Source organism: Lepidochelys kempii, chromosome 5 (assembly GCF_965140285.1).
Source record: "Lepidochelys kempii isolate rLepKem1 chromosome 5, rLepKem1.hap1, whole genome shotgun sequence".
NCBI lineage: Eukaryota > Metazoa > Chordata > Testudines > Cheloniidae > Lepidochelys > Lepidochelys kempii.
Genome location: NC_136384.1, coordinates 74260041 through 74282635, shown reverse-complemented (window position 1 = coordinate 74282635; position 22595 = coordinate 74260041). Strand labels below are relative to the sequence as shown.

Below are 22595 nucleotides of genomic sequence, written 5' to 3'. Positions count from 1 at the left end.
CCTAGGTGAGGAGTTATACTTTGAGGAAAACACTAAAACAAAATATAATTAATAAGAAATATACCTTGCATATTTTGTATATTTGATGCTTATTATTTGCTTTGTCTTTTTAGATTGCAACCTTCTCAGGATGAGTTCCTATCTTTCTATGTGCTTGTACGGAACCTAGCACAATGGTACGCAAAAACTGACTGGGTAGGACCACAGTACAAACGAATACATCACAAGTGATAAGAGCTTTCAGCAGTATGAAATTTGGTTTCTATTCCCATCTGATGGGCTACCCCAGAGCCAGGAATCCCAGGCTGCTGAGATGGTTGGAACTCTCTAGGCTTCCAGGTTCCCGTCTGCCAGTCAACCCACCAGGTAGCCTGCCACAGAGCTGAGAGCCAGGAAGCCCAGGCTCCCTTGTTAGCCCATCAGGTGGGCTGCTGAAGAGCAGAGTGAGCGAGCAGAGAAAAAACCAAGTAAGCTTCCATCGGAATCCTATATGGTTTCTATCAGAATTTTGTTAAAATTGACATGGTCCTGCGGAATGTTTTGATTTTGACAAATAGGTAAATTCTGACAAAATGAAAAGGAGTACTTGTGGCACCTTAGAGACTAACCAATTTATTTGAGCATAAGCTTTCGTGAGCTACAGCTCACTTCATCGGATGCATTCAGTGGAAAATACAGTGGGGAGATTTATATACATAGAGAACATGAAACAATGGGAGGAGAGTAATCACTTAAGATGAGCTAATACCAGCAGGAGAGCGGGGACAGAATGCCACTAGCCATTACCTTCAGCCCCCAACTAAAACCTCTCCAACGCATCATCAAGGATCTACAACCTATCCTGAAGGACAACCCGTCACTCTCAGAGATCTTGGGAGACAGGCCAGTCCTTGCTTACAGACAGCCCCCCCGACCTGAAGCAAATACTCACCAACAACCACATACCACACAACAGAACCACTAACCCAGGAACCTATCCTTGCAACAAAGCCCGTTGCCAACTGTGTCCACATATCTATTCAGGGGACACCATCATAGGGCCTAATCACATCAGCCACACTGTCAGAGGCTCGTTCACCTGCATGCACATCTACCAATGTGATATATGCCATCATGTGCCAGCAATGCCCCTCTGCCATGTACATTGGTCAAACTGGACAGTCTCTACGTAAAAGAATAAATGGACACAAATCAGACGTCAAGAACTATAACGTTCATAAACCAATCAGAGAACACTTCAATCTCTCTGGTCACTCGATAATAGACCTAAAAGTCGCAATATTACAACAAAAAGACTTCAAAAACAGACTCCAATGAGAGACTACTGAATTGGAATTAATTTGCAAACCGGATACAATTAACTTAGACTTGAATAGAGACTGGGAGTGGATGGGTCATTACACAGAGTAAAACTATTTCCCCATGTTTATTTCTTCCCCCCCCCCCGCGCCCCACTGTTCTCAGAGGTTCTTGTCAACTACTGGAAATGGCCCACCTTGATTATCACTACAAAAGGTTTTCTTCCCCTTCCCCCGCCTCCTCCTGCCCCGCGCTCTCCTGCTGGTATTAGCTCATCTTAAGTGATCACTCTCCTTACAGTGTGTATAAAAACACCCATTGTTTCATGTTCTCTGTGTATATAAATCTCCCCACTGTATTTTCCACTGAATGCATCCGATGAAGTGAGCTGTAGCTCACGAAAGGTTATGCTCAAATAAATTTGTTAGTCTCTAAGGTGCCACAAGTACTCCTTTTCTTTTTGCGAATAGCGACTAACATGGCTGCTACTCTGAAATCTGACAAAATTGTTTGCCACAATTTTTCTGACCAGCTCGGATAATAATGCAAAAACCGAGGACCAGCAAAGCAGGAAAAGAACATATAAAAACAAAACCAATTATGGTCAAGTGAAATGAAAACATGTCTTCCTCAATTGTGTGACTCATATGGGTATAGTCAGTGCACTTGTGACAGAGGTCCTTGGTGCCTAAACTTCAAATTGCCTTCAATTCTATCATGCCAGTAAGAATTTCCCTTTGAAGCATAGGAGAGGTAGATTTCTGTGCTAGAAAACTACCTGTCTTCTTTCTCTCAGAATCTGACAGTGCTCATGTTTATGGTATATTCAGTATTCCTGACTGGTTATAGGTTGGATAGCTGCTGCAGCTCCTGACTGCTTCCTATTTGCAAAGAGATGCAGGGATACTGAATCCATATAATCCTTCCCCTTATGTTCACTCAACCCTCAGTTCAGATCTATTTGGAGCCAGGATGGAGACCTGCCTCCATGGCACACACAAGGGACAACAACAACAACAGCATTGGTGACAGATTCCATTCCCCCATCCTTCACTAAGCTCAGTGCCCAAGATCATCTAATTAGGGAGGTTGGGGTGGGGAAGGGAATTTCATCCTGGAGTAAAATCAGAGCTATGAAAAACATTAATAACAAAACCAAAAATGAAGTCCTCAGTGACATTTGGTAATGTTCATGAACTTGGCCTAAGAGATTAAGGAAAATCGGGGGCGTTTTGAATGAGCATGCCTTCTTTTAGAGACTAGTATCCTTCTAGTCTGGGCCCAGCAATCAGTCACACCCCTGTGGTTACTGTCCTTTGTTCCAGTTTCTTTCAGGTATCCTGTGGGGGTGAAGAGGCTCTCTCTTGAGCCAGCTGAAAACAAAATTGAGGAGTCTCCCAGGGGCTTAAATGGACTTTCTCTTGTGGATGGAGACTCCCTCCTCTCTCCTATTCAGAATCCAGCTCCAAGTTGGATTTTTGGAGTCACACGGGCAAGTCACAAGGCCATGCATGACTGAGTTGCTTACCAGCCAGGCCACATTCCCGGGAAAGCTCAGACATGGATTGGCATCTCCAAGTTCATTGTTAGCTTAAGTGTTTCTTGACTGGGCACTTACTGAGAATAGTCTTTTCTCAGGAAGCTGACCAACTGCTTCACTGAGGCTACTTAAAATTAAACAAGTACATAGCCAATATTCATAACTTCGAATACAAAAATGATACATGCATACAAATAGGATGAATATATCCAGTAGATCATAACCTTTGCAGATATATGTTATATGGCATATCTAGCATAAAACATATTCCAGTTGTGTCATATTTACTTTCATAAGTATATTTCCATAAAGCATATGGGGTGCAACGTCACACCCACTGCAAACTGAAACACTTAGTCCTATACAGATGAACTTAATGTCTTATCTGTAGCATTTTTGTTCAAGCTTGTTGTCTCCACTTATCTGTTTATATTTAAGTATTCCAACTGTTTTGTATTTAGAGTGAGTTGGTATCATTGTTTCAGTTCCTGGGCATTTCCTCTACTGAAACAGGGTGGTCGGTTTTCAGAAGGCATCAACAAAGACCCCATTTTAAAAAATTAAAACCACAACACATCAAACACACTTAATTGCGTGTCTGTTACTGAACTAGTAAAATAATATGGTTGGGAATATTTTCTTTGTTGTTATTGAAGTCTTTAGTTTATTTAGTCAAGGTTAAACACTCTCTCCCCGTTGTTGGATTTAGGGATATAGGAATAGGCAGAGAACACAGTCATTGTGGAACAAAGAACTAGGACAGGAAAAAACGATGAATAGACAAAGTTTTCTTGAAGATACATTTATTTATCCAGACCTGCCATGTTCAAGATATTTAATATGACGAGGACAAAAAGATTAAGTAGGAGGAGTATATTATACCAAGGAGCTTGTTTCTTCAAAGTTCATGTCTTTCTTTTGAGGACAGAATTAATTTCAGCTGGAGAAAATTTAACATAGAAATCTGAACAGATTTGTAAAATGTCTTTGTAACTTTCTTCCATTTCTCTGTGATTCTGAAATTGTTGATCTCCTGGGTATTTGTGTAATACCTTAGTTTTGATAAAAGCTACTTACTGGCATACCGGGTTACTTTAAAACTTGGTGTGATTTTAATACAGTCATGTTACTAATCCCAATAAGTTTTTTTTCTGCCTGAAACTGCCAAACAGTTCCAGTGTCAGGTTCAGAGGAAGATGTTAGAACACTATTAAAAGGGTTATACTGAACTTTATTTGCTCTGACTTAGAACAGATATATTTTACAATGTAATAGTAAGGAATTTTCTCTATCCTAATTCCCAGTTACCACTCAAACCATCTTGCCTGCTAGCGCAGCTTCTCTCCACCTTCTCTTCTGCATCTCTTTACTGCTGAAATCAATTTCCCCTCTATATGTAAGAGTAATAATTTGAAAGAGAATTTTACTTCCTTTCATAAAGTAGCGAACACTTGGTTGAGCAACAGGTGAATCTGGATTAGGGGAAAGACATGTTTAAAAATATTTTCCCTATGGTATGAATATCATTAATCATTATTATCATTAATATATAATAATTAAAATCACCAACTAGTTCTGTATAAGACAAGGAAATCCAGTCCCTGCCTTTAGGTGTTTGTAACCTAAATAAGTTAGCACTGGTGGCTAAACCAGAGAAAAAACATTTTTTTTGCAATATTTACAGAAGGAAAATATTTTGGTTCTTTTCATGCTGATTTTTCATGAAGAAAGGAAGTTTTTATAGTCAAAATGTGTTTTCCCCACTGAAAAATTACAACATTTCATTGCTTGCATTTGAAAATCTCAAAGCACTTTAAAAGCAATAAATTAACTGAGCCTATCAACAACTGGTGAGATATGTTAGTGTTATTCTACCCATTTAGTAAAATGGAGCACAAAAGAGTTTATATATCCAATCCTGTTCCCAGTGAAGTTAAGGTGAATTTTCTAATTAAATAAAATGGCAGAAGGAATTGGCCTAATTGACATGGCTAGGGATCAGAGTTTCAGACAGTGACAGACCAGGTAATAGAATTTACTCAAAGTTCCCTGTGCTAGCCTTCTCTATGCAAAATCCCAATGCAAGAATGGAGGCCCAAAGAAAATGTTTTTTGGGGTTTTTTTAAATGTACTGGTTTTGTCCCCAATTTCCTAGTAATTTAGTAGGGTGCCCTGTAGCATCTTTCCAGCCAGGGGTCTCCTTGGAGCCTGCTACAAGCAGCTACAATAGACTTTATTGAAACAAATGTTTCAAAATATGCTTCAGAAGGTTTATACATCTCTAGTTAATAGTACACTACATTAATGTCCAAAGGGTTAGAATCCGGACAAGCCTGGTAATGACTGAAAATGGCTGCCATCTGTTCAATGGCTTATGTTAAATGAGTGGGTGATTTTAGTCTATTTCCAAGCTGTCAGGTATACACACCTGAAAAACAACACTATAACAAATGGCACTCTCTGTTGGTAGTCTCAGTTATGACCAAGGACTGAACTGGAATGGAGGCTGAAAAAACCTTCTTGTCCCAAAACTGAGTATCTCAGAATAGTCTTCTGTAAATGTAGAATTGTAATCTAAATAGATCCTGTCCATCTCACATTTTAAAGCAGGTTTTTTAAAACAAAACTTTTTTTTTTAATACCTGCGGAATGCTGAGAAAAAAATGGAATAGCAGTTGAAATAAGTTTCTAGTATTGCTTAAAGGTAGATGTTGACTTATCATAATAATTTAGTCTTGGCTAATCATTACAATGTCAGTATATTGCTAAGTGTCAGGAAGAGAGTTATATCCTCTCACCTAGGCATTTAAATGAAGGGGGGAGAAGAAAAAAAAAAGGCAACCTGAGGTACAATGCTTTCCCTTGTGAGTTTTCCTCTACCAACCCTGAAAGTACAGATTCTGTAAGATAGAGCGATTTTCTCTGTTCTAAAAGACAGTGATTTTAACATGGTATTAATAAGTCCAAAGTAATAAGTATTTATAAAAAGTAGGGTGCTATAGATTATCTGCTATTACTGACAACCAGTTTGTGATCAAATTTACTTCACTGCTATGCATAGTGGTTTTGCCCGCCCTCCCCCCCCTTTTTCACAAGACCTTACCATTTGCCAGATTTTTAGCTCAGTGCAATTTAAGGACAATTGGATAGTCTATTTACATTTCATACTCTTAGTTTGAATTTAATGGCAGGCTCAGGAAAAAAAAAACAGTATTTAACCACACACACTAATTATGTAAACCCAGATTTACTCTTCCGCTGCACCTCTTTCCCTCTCCTAAGAGATATGATGCATATTATTTAAAACATCCAGAAATGTTAATCTAATTAAGAACAGAGAAGTTTTCTTTGTCTTTAATACAGTGCTTACAGCTTGCAGTATGTGACTGTGTTGATAGCAACTGAGTTGTAATGTTAATAAAGCAGGTCCACAAAACTTTTTTGTAATGAGTTTTTGTGGAAATTAATATTGTCACAGGCAATACTCATATTATGTCCCATACGTGAATAAACAGAAATACCATGATAATGTTCCATTTGTGGTCTTTCCATCATCAATATGCTGATAATATTCTAAGAAAGTGCAGTCTCATGAGATCTTGTGTCACAAAATAATGTCTGATATTTAAGTCTGATTTTTGCTCAACAGTAGCAGACTGTGTGGCTGGGAGAGAAAGGAGAAGAAAGAGCATGGAATATAGACACTACACAGAGAAAAAGAGTTAAAGGATATAAAAATCTATATAGAATGGGAAATCAATACATGATACTGAGCTTTCAGAGTCAAAAATTATACTTATCCAATTACTAAATTTAGAAAAAAAATCTGTATATTAATATTGGCCTTCCTGATTGTGCGTATCTGCACTGTTTTAAAATTCTATCAAATGGCTGCAAAGTATTAGCTAGAGACCTTATTGTATCCCATTAGATTCAACTGCAGCAACTCTAGTTATAGGTTGCAGAGACATGAATGGAATAGTTGCCAATGTGAAGAAAAATTTCTAGAAAAGAGAGACCTTCATAAACCTATTAATAAACAAAACAAAGACTTTGCTGAACATACTCATGGCTTAGACCCTGTGTACGCAAGTAGTTTAATATTAGGTAACTCGTTCTGAAAATTTACTGGCATTTGTTTAGTGCAGAACTGCCTGAAGTTGGACGGTTTATGATATTATAGCTTTCTGCAGAGTTCAAGCATAATACTTTTTTCTGAGACTTCTTCCCAATAAAAGCACTGAACATACAGCAATTGGTACTGATAGCAGACCATCTCTTTCTAGGAAAATTTAGCACTCTCTGCAAAGTAGAAGTATGTGGTCTTACTGCTGCACTGCATTCTGCTGCAGAATTCCATTGTAATAACTATTTAAAATATTTTATCTAGTTTATCTCCAGATCCCATATACACAGAGGGAGACATATAACCTTTGTACAGCTACTGTGTAAAGCAGAAGTTGTGCAGAGAACCCTAGCATGAGCCCTTTGCACTTAGGTGCATTCTACCCATATTGGATAAAGGCCTGATCCTGCAAAATATTGACCACACTATATGTAATACTATCTGATTGGTATAAACTTGTACGTGTAGCTTACATATTCAAGATGCACTGTGTATAACAACAGGATGAAAGATATAAAGGTCTAAATTATCACATGTGATTAGTGATCTGCAGTGCCCAACTTCATAGATTCCAAGGCCAAAAGTGACTATTGTGGTTGTACAGTCTGATCTCTTGTATAACAGGCCACAGAACTTCCCGAAAATAATTCCTAGAGCAGATTTTTTAGAAAACATTCAATCTTCATTTTAAAATTGTAAACGATGGAAAATCCACCATGAGCCTTGTACGTTGTTCCAATGGTTAATTACTCTGACCATTGAAAATGTATGCCTTATTTCCGGTCTGAATTTGTCTAGCTTCAACTTCCAGCCATTGGATTGTGTTATATGTTTCTCTGCTAGATTGACGGGCCCATTATTAAATATTTGTTCCCCATGTATGTACTTCTAGCCTATAACCAAGTCACCCTTTAACCTTCTCTTTGGTCAGATAGATTTTGAGTTCTGTGTCTATCACTATAGGGCGTGTTTTCTAATCCTTTAAGCATTCTCATGGCTCTTCTCTGAACCCTCTCCAATTTATCAGCATTCTTCTTGAATTGTGGGCACCAGAACTGGACACAGTATTCCAGCAGCAGTCACACCAATGCCAGATATAGAGGTAAAATAACTTCTCTACTTCTCCTCAAGATTCCCCTGTTCATGTACCCCAGAATCACATTAGCTCTGTCAAGGTTCCTCCCCCACTCTGAACTCTAGGGTACAGATGTGGGGACCTGCATGAAAAACCTCCTAAGCTTATCTTTACCAGCTTAGGTCAAAACTTCCCCAAGGTACAAAATATTACACCCGTTGTCCTTGGACTGGCCGCTACCACCACCAAACTAATACTGGTTACTGGGGAAGAGCTGTTTGGACGCGTCCTTCCCCCCCAAAATACTTCCCAAAACCTTGCACCCCACTTCCTGGACAAGGTTTGGTAAAAAGCCTCACCAATTTGCCTAGGTGACTACAGACCCAGACCCTTGGATCTTAAGAACAATGAACAATCCTCCCAACACTTGCACCCCCCCTTTCCTGGGAAATGTTGGAATAAAAGCCTCAACAATTTGCATAGGTGACCACAGACCCAAACCCTTGGATCTGAGAACAATGAAAAAGCATTCAGTTTTTTGCAAGAAGACTTTTAATAAAAAATAGAAGTAAATAGAAATAAAGAAATCCCCCCTGTAAAATCAGGATGGTAGATATCTTACAGGGTAATTAGATTCAAAAACATAGAGAACCCCTCTAGGCAAAACCTTAAGTTACAAAAAAGATACACAGACAGAAATAGTTATTCTATTCAGCACAATTCTTTTCTCAGCCATTTAAAGAAATCATAATCTAACACATACCTAGCTAGATTACTTACTAAAAGTTCTAAGGCTCCATTCCTGGTCTATCCCTGGCAGAAACCAGCATACAGACAGACCCAGACCCTTTGTTTCTCTCCCTCCTCCCAGCTTTTGAAAGTATCTTGTCTCCTCATTGGTCATTTTGGTCAGGTGCCAGCGAGGTTACCTTTAGCTTCTTAACCCTTTACAGGTGAGAGGAGCTTTCCCCTGGCCAGGAGGGATTTCAAAGGGGTTTACCCTTAGAATCATAGAATCATAGAATATCAGGGTTGGAAGGGACCCCAGAAGGTCATCTAGTCCAACCCCCTGCTCAAAGCAGGACCAATTCCCAGTTAAATCATCCCAGCCAGGGCTTTGTCAAGCCTGACCTTAAAAACCTCTATGGAAGGAGATTCTACCACCTCCCTAGGTAACGCATTCCAGTGTTTCACCACCCTCTTAGTGAAAAAGTTTTTCCTAATATCCAATCTAAACCTTCCCCACTGCAACTTGAGACCATTACTCCTCGTTCTGTCATCTGCTACCATTGAGAACAGTCTAGAGCCATCCTCTTTGGAACCCCCTTTCAGGTAGTTGAAAGCAGCTATCAAATCCCCCCTCATTCTTCTCTTCTGCAGGCTAAACAATCCCAGCTCCCTCAGCCTCTCCTCATAACTCATGTGTTCCAGTCCCCTAATCATTTTTGTTGCCCTTCGCTGGACTCTCTCCAATTTATCCACATCCTTCTTGAAGTGTGGGGCCCAAAACTGGACACAGTACTCCAGATGAGGCCTCACCCTTCCCTTTATATTTATGACAAGCTCTTTTGGCCAAAGCATCAGACTCATGTTCAGCTGATTAACCACCATGACCCCAAAATCTTTTTTCAGAGCCATTGCTTCCCAGTACCAAACCTCCCACCCTATAAGCATGGCCTGCCTTCTTTGTTCCTAGATGTATACATTTACATTTAGCCATATTACAATACATATTGTTTGTGTGCACCCAATTTACCAAGTGATCGAATCACTCTGAATTAGTGACCTGTCCTATTCATTAGTAACCACTTCCATAATTTTTTGTCATCTACAAACTGTATCAGTGATTTGAGACACTTTAAATTAGCCTGGTTTTCTGAAGATGCCTTGTTCAGCATTTTCTAAAAATCAGATTCCTTTAGGGTATCTCAAGTTGGTAGCCAAAGGCAGAAGAACTCAAAGTCCCTAGTTACTTTTGAAACTTAGGCCATGATACCATCGTACAGCAATATCTACAAGAGTGCCACACAAGTTACATTTCTCCAACACTGTAGACATAATTAACATAACCAAGAACTTTGTTTAGGGACAGTGAAGGTCACAAAGTCACAACGTATCAACACTAAAAACAAGATCAGAACTTAAAGAAAGAGTTTCCTACATTCCCTTGTGTTTTCTCATTGCCTACAATGCTATCAATAACACTCTCATGTTGCTCTTCTCTGCACTTTCTCCAATTTGTCCACATTTTTCCTAAAATGTGGCACCCAGAACTGCCAATCTTATCTGGACTGTATTGTCTCTCTACTTTAGAGTATGTCTCCCTTTAGGTATAGTACAAACACACTGACAGCACTCAGTAAAAAAACAATACTTTTTAGGTCATTCAGAAATGGTAGTTAATCTCTTAATTGATTAAGTAATTTTAGAGGGATATCAAAGCTAATTCTGATTTCTAAAAAAACAAATGGATTTTAAAAGCTAGCATGTGATGACGTCCAGTTGCAGGTTAGAAGAGAGAAGGAAGGGAGTAATAAACAAATCAGTGACAGTGCTTTTTGTAGATTTCCTGTGGGAAATACATTTGCATGGTCATGTCCTGATGTCTGAGTGCAAGGATGTGGCAAAATTCACATTATAATTAAATATATCAAGAAGGATGTACACTATGTAAAAATGTAACACAATAAAAACATTCAGATAATTAAGATTTACTTTTCTGTTCCTGGTGCACTGTTCACATAAAGAGTATAATCAAATATTAACCTAATAAGGCAACACACGAAGCTAAGCCTAGCAGTTTAATGAAGCCACAGCATAGGATTCAGCCAAAAATGTTTTTAAAAGGAATGAAAAAGAGGGAGATTGTTCTAACCACAATGACTTAGAGCCCTTTTGAATATGACATACCAAGTCCTCAGCCATCACCAAAAGACAGTGAAATTTGCAAGAGAAGATGAAATGTCTAATTATTCAGCTTTGACTAAAATTGATTACAAAAGATATAAAGTAGAAACAGAGTTCAATTCTGAGAACATGGATTCTCTAATAATGTGGAAGAGAAAGCACCCCTGCAGTAAATTCTTATTTTTCACACAGGACTTCAAAATTATCAACATATGACCACAATTTAAAGCTGCATGAACTCTTGAGGAGGTCTCAAAATAACCAAACAATAATTACCTCCTGCTTTGATATTGCAGTTCTACTGAAAGGTTTACAAAATATAATAGATGAGAAAGCTGGTATTAGTAAGCTTGTACATTAACTGGACATTTAAAGAAGTGTGAGGTACAGTATCCAAAAATTAATTCCAACTCTGCTAGGCCCTTATTCACTTTTGCATACATTTATTTAAAACTCAAATATGTATTACATACTGCAGTGAATTACACAGTATTATAACCAAACATTTACAGAAATGTGGGAGACCAGAGGATACGATCCTGCTTTCCTCACTTCCAGTCCCCAGTTTTTACCACTATACCGTCCTTCCCGCTTTGAATGTAGAATCTACTTTACAGCAGCTCAATAAATACTCACATTAGGATCTAAGGATCCCAAGCTTAGTTTTCAACGCTGATGGAATCTTCAAAAGGGGGATTAGTAAACTTTCATTCGACCTTTACAAACCCATGGTTGATTATCTTTGGGACAAGCAGTTAATATCTGAAAGAGAATTCAAAGTAGCCACTGACAAAAATTCAATCAAGAGTGGAAAATGACAGTGGTTAGATTGTGACTAGCCGTGCACCTCTATATTTTTAAATATCCATTTTAAATATGTCTCTAATGACACCACCTATGATTAAAAGCACAAGCACAAATAATGCTTTAGACCTGAACTATCCACCACCATAGTAGAATAGGTCTTGGGGGCACACCATGACCCAAACTGAAAAGAGGTACAAGTCAAGTTGCTTGATGACATAAGTAAAAATTTTGGAGTCCAATATAAATTTGGATTACAATTTGAATAGACTAGGGGAAAATGCACAAACTGACAACTTCCAAGTTCCTACTCTCCAAAAGGAAGAGTCATAAAACTTCTTACAAGGTTTTAACCCCTCTCACAGGAATGCAACACTAACTCTAGATTCTTTTCTGAATATTTTGCTTCAAAGTTTACTTTTAATTACCTCAGCTATTACGGACCACACCAGAATATCATGGATACATAAACTCAACAATGGTGGCTTTTTGCCCCTCCACTTCCTTTTCCCCCTAACCTACCCATACAATTAGGGATGGGCTGGAGGGGCGGGGACGACGACTTCCATGGCTGACATGGTCACCCATCTGCAGAACTGGGCAGAATGGGGAGGAAGCTGAAAAATTCCACTCCGGTATTCCAGAAATGGAATTTTTTCAATCTTTCCCTCCCATGACAAATTTTGACTTTTTGATCTTTCATCCCAATTCAGGGTGATTTTTTTTCCTCAAAAATTTGAAATGTTTCATGGGAGGGAAAGACTGTTTTCTGCTCCACTTACAAAGATGAACCCCCCAAAAAACAAGGAACAACATACTTGCTAATATGTCTCTAGTGACACTTCTTGTTTCTCCACTAACAGCAACACACTGGCGTTACTCCTAGCAAAATCAAACTGCAACGTAACTTTTTAAGCGCATGGATAGCTGCATCTCTCTCTCAACACTTTAGCTGTCTGCTCCTCCTACAGCTAACATCTTTGCTTTTCCTGGGTTCTACAACTACTCTCAGTGGTGCACTTCTGCACCTTAATTGCCTTCCCATGGAATCAACATAGGCCTCAAAACCTAATCTTACAGATTACTTTCATGGCAACCTCTAGGCCAAAGAATATTAGCAAATCACTCAATCTATAAACCCACTGTCTCATATTGAGTCATATAATTGGGATGACAAACTCATTTTCCCAAACTACTGACAGGCCCTTCCAGGAGCTCATCCAAGTGATTCTCTCCTGCATTCAACATAAATGGATACATCCCCCCAAAACTCATCGTCTCCTGCCATCTGTGTCACCCAATATTTGAACTGCTATGGGTCATACTCTCTCACTTTGGCTGATGACTAGGATCTCTCAGGAAGTGGAAGCAGACTCCTACACTAGTCAGCTGCTTTGGTTGGGCAATGTCAGGGCAGGGTAATGCATTCTGAAACCCTCTTGCCCCTCCATTACAGTCACGCTAGGTGTGGTACAGCTAAACACGATTTGTATTTTCGTAGAATCTAGTCATGAATCACGACCCCAGTGTGCTAGGCACTGCACAAAAACAGAACAAAAAGAGGGTTCCTGACTCAAAGAGCTTATTAAGTGGAAAAAATAAAAACATTAAGGGAACAAGACCTGAACCAGCTTTTCCCACACCACAGTAAGATCCTCAGTCCAGGACTTTGCTTTCCTCCATGCTTTCCCTGTTATGCCTGAACAAGGACTAGCTCCAATCACAGTCCTTGCACTTCCCAATGCAGGGGAGATGTAATCTAGAGGCTTTTGCTGCAAAGGCAATATAAACACCCTAACATGAGTTAAGATGAATAGTTATTTTATTCATTTCAATAGGGAAATATTAAGTGGATGAAAGTATGGTAAAGTGTGAAATATTAAGTGGACAAAAGTATGGTAAAGTGTTCCCTCCTTCCAATTTTCTTTGTGCTAAAATCCATTCAGCATGACAGATTTAGAGATTTTCCTCTTTCTACCTGGATCTGAAATCCTATCTATGCAACATTCTAAGTTCACAGTTTCATTATTGTGACATCACCAAAGAGAACCTACTGTTCAATCAAAACGTGGCTTTGAACAATCAGTTTTCAGATCAGAACCACATTCACACTGTTGTTAACACACATTTGAAGCAGCAAAATGCAAATGGACTTATGTAATAAGGTATATGTCAAGAGACAATGTAAATAGAAATTCTGAACCATTCTGCATAAAATATTTAGCAACAGTTCTGGATTAAAAAATAACAATAAATGAACATGACCTATTAAACAAATGACTCATTTAGATATCCTATTTCATAGGACAGTTCATAAACAGAAAAAAGCATTAATGGTACAAGCATTACATCCTATGGTAACAACAGTATACTGTAAATGGCTACAAACACTAGTAAAATCCTTATCTGAGCACAACCAGTAAATCAGCAAAGGTGTAGTGGCTTCTTAAGTAAAATAAGCTTTGAAATGAAGTAAAGATACACAGTGCTGAAATGGATGAAGCTGAAGAGGTGTCCATTAATGGTGCATTTAAATAAGCCATTTAGCAGAAATCTGCACTCATCTGTAAATAATGCATCAGATTTAGGAAAGCAGCCTCAAAAGTGTGAGTTGCCTAAAAGCTAAACTGAATATTTTGGTAGTGGTAAAACCCAAAGGTCCAAATCTGACTTTAATCTCTCCCCACCATTCAGTCCACATACCTCAAGTCCATAACACTAGATCAGTGCATAGGGGTATTTCTCTCTTTTGAGCAAAACAGAAATAGTACAAGTGGTAAAGTATAATGTAGACTTCATACAGTATTCTGCCATATATACAATCTCCACCAGTGACCAGTGCACACTACATATTAGAATTCAGAGCAAACAGACAGCAGCTCCCATAATGCAGCCTTCACATACTGAACCCGCAGAACTCTTGAGGGCTGAAACCTATGTGTCTTCTCTGCTGCTACCAACTTACACTCTTGGGAAACTGGAATAGGGCACATTTGGGAATCTTCAATTGCCAAGATGAGAAGAATCAATCCTAATCCCACTCAAAGGGGAAAAAAAATCCTTTTCCAGCAGTACTGAAATAGAATTTTTCAGTTTCCTGGCTGCCTGCCTTTAAGGCTCTTCTCAATTTCATGTAGTGAAAGAGAAATTGACAAAAATGCCTTCCAGGAGGGCAGCAGGGGAACCATTATTTATATTTTTCCAATGGAAAATGGAATTTTTTTTTTTTTTTGGCAAAATTGCAGTTTTCCCACAGAAAATTTTGATTTTTCCCAATAGGGCATTTTCCATGGGAAAATCATTCCTATGAAAAATTCCGAACTACCTCTATTTATAATACTAATTGTGCCTTGAGAGTCCACCAATATATAGGGCTGGGATACAGTAAAACGAGAAGTGGACAACGAAATAGGTTAAAGGTACCAAGTTAAAGAACACTAAACACTGCCCTTAACACGTCTGAATGATTTCACGTGACCACAGTACAACATAAGATCTTGTGAGGAATGTACCACATCCTATAAGGAACATGTCTTATACTGTTGAGAACAAATAGTCTGGGATTTCCCTTTCATTATTTTGAAAAAACAACTATTTATTAAAGAGAAATAAAGCAAATGGAGAAGAAACCAGTAGTCCAGATAATGAAAAAAAATTGGCTCACATGCGGCCAAAACTGTTCAGAACAGTTTGTCTTGTGAAACTTGATCCTTGTAATAGTGCTGAAGTTGGTGAGACTCAGGCAGTGCTTGTACTCGAAAGAATCAATGATAGCTGTCCCCATTTTTCAGATCAACTGCAGCCTAACCGGTATAACGCTTTGTCTGGTCAGAAAGGAAACAGGGCAAGACAGTCTCAGTAAAAGCGTCTGAGCTAATTCCAAGGCAAGACAGAAACAGTCTGAAAACAGTTCATGCTCAAATGGTTTACATGTGGCTTGCGCCTGGCCAGACAAGCGTAATAATTTTAAAAGTATGTGTTTAAAATTATGTTCTCAAGCATATCCACATTATTAGAATCAAAGAATATTTTCAGGCACCATTTTTAAAAACCTGGTTTAAATAAATTCTAATACTATTTATATGTCAGTTTAGAATGGACAACATAACAAGGGAGAATGTTCAAAACACCAGAATCATCTCATGTCACAGTGCCTCTCCACTGCTGGTATTAAAATGCTGTATTTAAAAAAAGAGTGTGAAGACCAAAAAAGGAAATAGAAATTAATACAATCTGAAGTATTGGGTACATAGATCATGAGTTAATTCCATTAAAAATGTGAACAGAATTGTGTCAAAATGAAGTATAACACTGAATGCAGACTTCCTTCGTCATCCTTGTTAAGTGAATTAAACTCTCTTTCATATTTTCACTTGAGGCTTGAGCATCAATTAAAAGTGTCTAAACCAGGTCAGAAAAAAAATTCTGCGGCTGTTTCATATTATTTCTTTTTCTGAAATTTCTCAGGTGAAGGGAGGACATTAAAGGAAAAAAACATATCTATTAAACAAAATTTTCAGAATTTCATTAGCTGAGAAACCGTGTATATTTCTTAAAAGTAAACATAATAAAGAAGATTATTTCTGGGTCAGAGGACAGATATTCCAGCACACAGTTGAAGAAAGGATATTTAAAATTCACCATTAGATCAATTCTTGTAAATAGGTCTGACTAAGAATACTGGAACAAAGAGATAATAGCAATATCATGGCTCTATTCTCATATTATAACCTAGCAAAATAATGTAGATAAAGTAACAGATTATGAAAAGTTTGCCCTTCACAGTTTTCTCAGAAGAGGGTTCAATCATGTAAGAAAAAGAAAACAGAGAAAGTATGTTTCAACCTCAGGGAAGTATGCAGAGCATGAATTAGGCTATTTCTACACTAGAGACCTTACAACGGCACAGCTGTACCGATGCAGCTGTGCTGCAGTAAGATCTCTTGTGTAGCTGCTCTGAGCTCTCCCGTCGACACAGTGCTGTGCACACTACCACTTATGCTGGTGAAATTTATGTCACTCAGAGGTGTGTTTTTTCACACCCGAGCGACATAAGTGGTAATGTATACATGGCCTAAGTGTCCAAACTTCACCCCTTTCCTGGGGTTTGGCTTTACTGATCACTGACAAATCCTAACAGAAACCTCAACCTAAATTTTCTTCCTGAGGTTGGTTCCCCTTAGGCCAGGGGTTTCCAAACTTGGTTCGTGGCTTGTTCAGGGAACAGCGAACTGCAGCCACTGGGAGCTGCGAGCTCAGATAAACAAAGTGTCTCACGGCCTGCCAGGGGCTTACCCTGAACAAGCTGCAAACCAAGTTTGGGAACCCCTGGCTTAGGCTATGTCTACACTGGCACTTTCATTGCTAAAACTTTTGTTGCTCAGGCATGTGAAAAAACACCCCTCTGAACAAGGAAAGTTTTAGTGACAATGTGGACAGCGCTTTGTCTGGGGGGATCCATGCTCCCAGAGACGAAGCTACCACCCCTCTTTGGGGGTGGTTTTATTTCGTCACCAGGAGAGTTCTCTCCCGGTGATAAAGAGCAGCCACACAGCACACCTTACAACAGCGTGGCTGCAGGTGTTACTGAAGACAAATTATTTCTCCAGATATTGAGCCTAACGTGTATTAAATGCTCCATCACTTTGTTAACACAGAGACAAGGTTTTCCAGTAGTGTCTCGTGCCCTTCCAGAATGTGGAGACTAGCAAAACTTCCTGGTTTTCAGAGACTTAAATGAAGAGTTAAGGCTCGTACCACCTCAGCAACACAACACTCTGCCCCAAGGGAGCTGGCAATAGTGACTGGAAATGATTCAGTAATGAAAGTACAAAGATTAAACTCTCAACCGAAGTGGTGGATTCTCCAACTCTTGATGTCTTCAAATCCAACTGCATGCTTTTCTGGAAGATGTTTAAGTCAAAAATAAGTCATTAGGTTCAATAAAGGAGTAACCGGATGGATAACAGAGGCCAGAGAGGTTAGACTAGATGATCTAAATGGTCTCTTCTCACCTTAAAAGTTATGAATCTATAATAAGCAGATATGAGGAAGGACTATGAGAACTTGCTTTTAGTGCTATGTGCTCGTGATATGTTCCACAGATCTCAATTCCAGAATTTATCTGCATGCACTCTGGCTGCATTCACTGTGCCAGGTATACCTGCATTGAACAGTGACAGGATTACTTGGAGTAGCTTGGCAGAGTTGTGAATGTGATATGAAAAGTATTGCATGTGTACCTTGAGGGATCAAGTATGGCTCATTTTCAGCACTGAATTTTGTAGATTGTTTCAACGGAAGAGCATAAGTGTGCCTTCTTGCCATGGGGACTGACGGCATACATAACAGTAATCTCTTGGATTTAGGGTACGTGTACACAGCAATGGGGAAGGTGTTTCCCAGCACAGCTGGACAGACACATGCTAGCTCTGTTAGATCTAGAAGGCTAAAAATATCAGTATGGCCACCACGGCCTGGGTATGGCTTGGGCTAGCTGCCCAAGTACAAACCCACCCAATACCATGGGCTGGCACCCAAGCCACAGTAGCCACACTGCTATTTTTAACATGCTAGCTTGGGCAGTGCTGGCACATCTGTCTGTTTGCACCGGTAAGCACCCTCCCAGCTGTTGTGTAGGTGTACCTGTGTAAGGAAGGTCAGCCAAAAAAGTGAGTGGTTCTGGTTGAAAATGGGATGTAGATAGGATGCTGTCTTATTCAGGGCATCATAAAGAATCCACAGGTCAAAGATAAATGAGTGTGTTGTATTGTGGGGGGGGGGGTAGTGATTGGTTATTTTTTGCAAGTCTAGGGTGGTTGGTGTGGAGCAGGCTCAGTGTTTGAGTGTAAGCCTCGAAGTGGTACAAAGTTTGAGTGGTAGCTATACCTGACCTAAAGCAGAGTTTTGCTCACATTAGGGGGGCTCTCTATCAGGAATCCCTGATCAAGTGAACCTGCAATTTACTTGCCTTTGATCATACTTAGTTCCATTGTGCAGGAAACATGAGTGCACAATTCAGTTTTTTATCTTCTCCCTATCTAGTCATTGCTAACTTCTTTGATAATACTTCTAAAGTAAAATCAGAGTGCGCGTGCATATTATAGGGCACTTTACAATATCACTCTTAACCCAGAAATGTTGGTTTTAGGCAAAATTTTCAACAGGAACAGAATGCAGGCAGAGAGCAAGGAATACTCACAAGGCACATGCCAAGGACACTATGCAGAGCAATAGTATAGTTAGAAATAATTATAGGGCCCTCTAAATTAGCTGTGCTATTCAAGGCTACTTTCCTACCAGTGTAAAACCTTTATCCCACAGATGGAAAAATAGCAGCTTGCCCAACAATCACTCTCACATAGCTGAGTGTACTTTGATATACAGGAACGGCAGAGTTATGAACACCTCAGGAATGGAGGTTGTTTGTAACTCTGAACCGTTCGTAACTCTGAACAAAACATTTTGGTTGTTCTTTCAAAAGTTTACAACTGAACATTGACTTAATACAGTTTTGAAACTTTACTTTGCAGAAGAAAATGCTGCTTTTATCCATCTTAATTTGAATGAAACTAGGACAGAAACAAGAAAAGGAGTACTTGTGGAACCTTAGAGACTAACAAATTTATGTGAGCATAAGCTTTCATGAGCTCACTTCATCGGATGCATGCAGTGGAAAATACAGTGGGGAGATTTATATACACAGAGAACATGAAATAATGGGTGTTTTTATACACACCGTAAGGAGAGTGATCAGGTAAGGTGAGCTATTACCAGTAGGAGAGCGGGGGGGGGGGGGGGGAGATGGGGGAGAGGAGGGAACCTTTTGTAGTGATAATCAAGGTGGGCCATTTCAAGCAATTAACAAGAATGTCTGAGGAACAGTGTGTGTGGGGGGAGAAATAAACATGGGGAAATAGTTTTACTTTGTGTAATGACACATCCACTCCCAGTCTTTATTCAAGCCTAAGTTAATTGTATCCAGTTTGCAAATTAATTCCAATTCAGCAGTCGCTCGTTGGAGTCTGTTTTTGAAGTTTTTTTGGTGAAGAATTGCAACTTTTAGGTCTGTAATCGAGTGACCAAAGAGACTGAAGTGTTCTCCGACTGGTTTTTGAATGTTATAATTCTTGATGTCTGATTTGTGTCCATTTATTCTTTTACGTAGAGACTGTCCAGTTTGACCAATGTACATGGCAGAGGGGCATTGCTGGCACATGATGGCATATATCACATTGGTAGATGTGCATGCAGGTGAACGAGCCTCTGACAGTGTGGCTGATGTGATTAGGCCCTATGATGGTGTCCCCTTAATAGATATGTGGACACAGTTGGCAACAGGCTTTGTTGCAAGGATAGGTTCCTGGGTTAGTGGTTTTGTTGTGTGGTGTGTGGTTGCTGGTGAGTATTTGCTTCAGGTCGGGGGGCTGTCTGTAAGCAAGGACTGGCCTGTTCCCTTACCTTGTCATATTTTTTTAAAATACTGTATTGTATTTGCTTTATTATTATTATTTTGTCTCTGCTGCTACCTGATTATGGTTCAAAATGAGGTGCGTGGTTGACTGGTCAGTTTGTAACTCTGGTGTTCGTAACTGTGAGGTTCTTCTGTAGTTCCATTTCAAAGCGAGGTAAATCAAAGTGCACTAGAGAACTTTCGGTGCAAGGTAGCAGGATCCACATGGACACTTTGCGCACAGCAGGCTAGTGTGGGGTGGATTTGCATTCCATCTTGCTGGGAACTAAATGTATGTGTAGACGAACCCTTAGAATAGTTGATCTTTAGACAGAAAGTGATGCTCAACCTTACCTATAGCCGAGCTGGTGTTCTCCTATATGAATTATTGCAATGTGGTATAGACAAGTAGATTAGATCACTTGAAGACAAATACAAGAAATACATTCTTTGTTTCATAATTCACATTACTGTTAGGTCTCATCACATCTGACTTTGCACCTATCATATGATCAACCCACTTAGGGTTGAGGGAGAGAGATTAAAGATTTTTTGCTGCTGCTTTACCTCCAGAATGGAGAGTACTTACATTCTAATAATACCAGCAGAAACAATGTGACTCACACCAAATGGCAGAATGAGTCGCAAACAATTTATTGCATCAAGCTAATCTTGCTCAATTTTAACAAATAATCCAACTAAGGTTAAAAACCAAAAGACAAAAAAAATCTAAAACTAACTCAGCTACTGTGTGAGGATATTATATTCTTCCTGTTTTGTATGGATTTATAATGTTTGGAAATCAATATGACTCAAGTAATAAACAAGTACTGAAAATAGTAACACCCAATGGCTCAGCAGGATGCAGCATCCTTGAACTTTCTATAGAGCCTCACATGAAAGGATTTTTCCTGTAAAATTTGGCACTTCTGTACAAACTACTACTTTAGTACTGTTTCCATAAAATATTTATACTTACCATTATAAAATGACATTGGGAAATCCTGCACTCCAGTTGGTCTATACAAGCAATACTGCCCTGGCAATTAAAACTACAGGAAGGGACTTAATTTTTGTTTACTGAATCATATTTTTTAGCGAATGTCACTGAGCTTCCACCAGTTATATAGTACCTATTTATTAGTGAAAAACACAGATTGGTCTAAAGATGTATTACAATGCATTTTTTTAAAATGTAATTACATTCTCCACTTCCCTTTAACTTTCATACAATTTTAGGAGATTTTCTACTCCAGTCATGTTTCTCTTCCACCTTACTGCTTCTCTTATTCTCCAGATCTATCTCAATATATAACATCTATCTCCAACCCACCTTTCTTTACTGTCCTACCTGCAATCCTCTGAAACCTCTACCATCTCTCAATGTCCTGTGATCTTTAGAAGGCTTAGCCCAGTCCCTTACTTCACTGACACTCAGGGTAAGGGCTTGGGAGCTGCAGTGTGAGCAGAGGATAGTGACTAGTCACTGGGGGTCCCCCACAAATATGCAGAGGCAGGAACTGTCTTGCATGCATGATATTCTGCTCCTCCACACTGCTCTACCAGCCCTGCCATATTTCTAGTCAGTACTGCTCCAGCAGGTTTCCTGCTGCAATTAGTGAAGTCCTTTTTCAGCTGGTCAGTAAAAGCCACAGAGTGAACTCCACTTTATGCTGAACAAAGCAGGCATTAACGCATGCATTTTCCACACTGAAATTTCCATGCTAGGCAGGAGATGCTCCTGTTAAGAGTGTCTGGCTCTCTCTTCCACTTTTATTTTGTCCCCTGAAACCCACCTGGAGCTCCTCTCTCACAGAGCATCTGTGGAGGGACATCCATGGGCTCCAGAAGAGGATTGAACCATACACATCATTCCTTCTACCCAGGTAGATTCCCCTACACTGGTATAAAGAGTGGATGATCTGCAACCATTCTCCTTTTTTGCCTCCAGAATCAACAGGACGTATTTTTCAGCAATATATTTTAGTGAACTTTATCCACTGCTCTGGTTCTGGTTCCTATGATATTACAAAACACAGCTGTGTAAGGGAATCCACTAGATTCTCAATTCAGCTTTACACTTAATTTAAATAAAATGAAACTTCTCACTATGGGCACTGGGTGGCCTAAGCTTGCTGAGAAGCAGAAGCAGCTAGTGTCAGAGGTCAGGGGCACCTAACATCAGCCATCAGAAACAAAAGTAGCTTAATCAAATGATGCTTTATTTGTAGTCACTTAGCCAGATTCTCAGCTGTCATAAAATGTTTTAGCTCCATTGACTTCAATGAAGTTATGATGATTTACATTTGACCGTTAATTGTTTTAACCTCATTTATAGTTTTCTAATGCCTTCTTAATGGGTGAAGCTACTTTAAGTGGTATCAGAATACTT

At 39.3% G+C, this 22595-nt stretch overlaps 1 protein-coding gene across 7 annotated transcripts in view; it reads right to left on the bottom strand.

Annotated features, from left to right (window-relative positions):
* Window positions 1–22595, bottom strand: part of COMMD10 (COMM domain containing 10) — a 161180-nt gene that overhangs the window by 21758 nt on the left and 116827 nt on the right. For 2 of the 7 annotated variants that reach the window (XR_012159013.2, XR_012159015.2), the window contains exon 6: window positions 15416–15575. The exons of 4 other annotated variants lie outside the window; for them this stretch is intronic. The gene's annotated coding sequence lies outside the window, so the exon portion shown is untranslated. Of the gene's footprint in view, window positions 1–11583; window positions 11710–15415; window positions 15576–22595 lie in introns of all 7 variants that reach the window. One more of the 7 variants, XR_013635797.1, reaches the window with a different exon arrangement.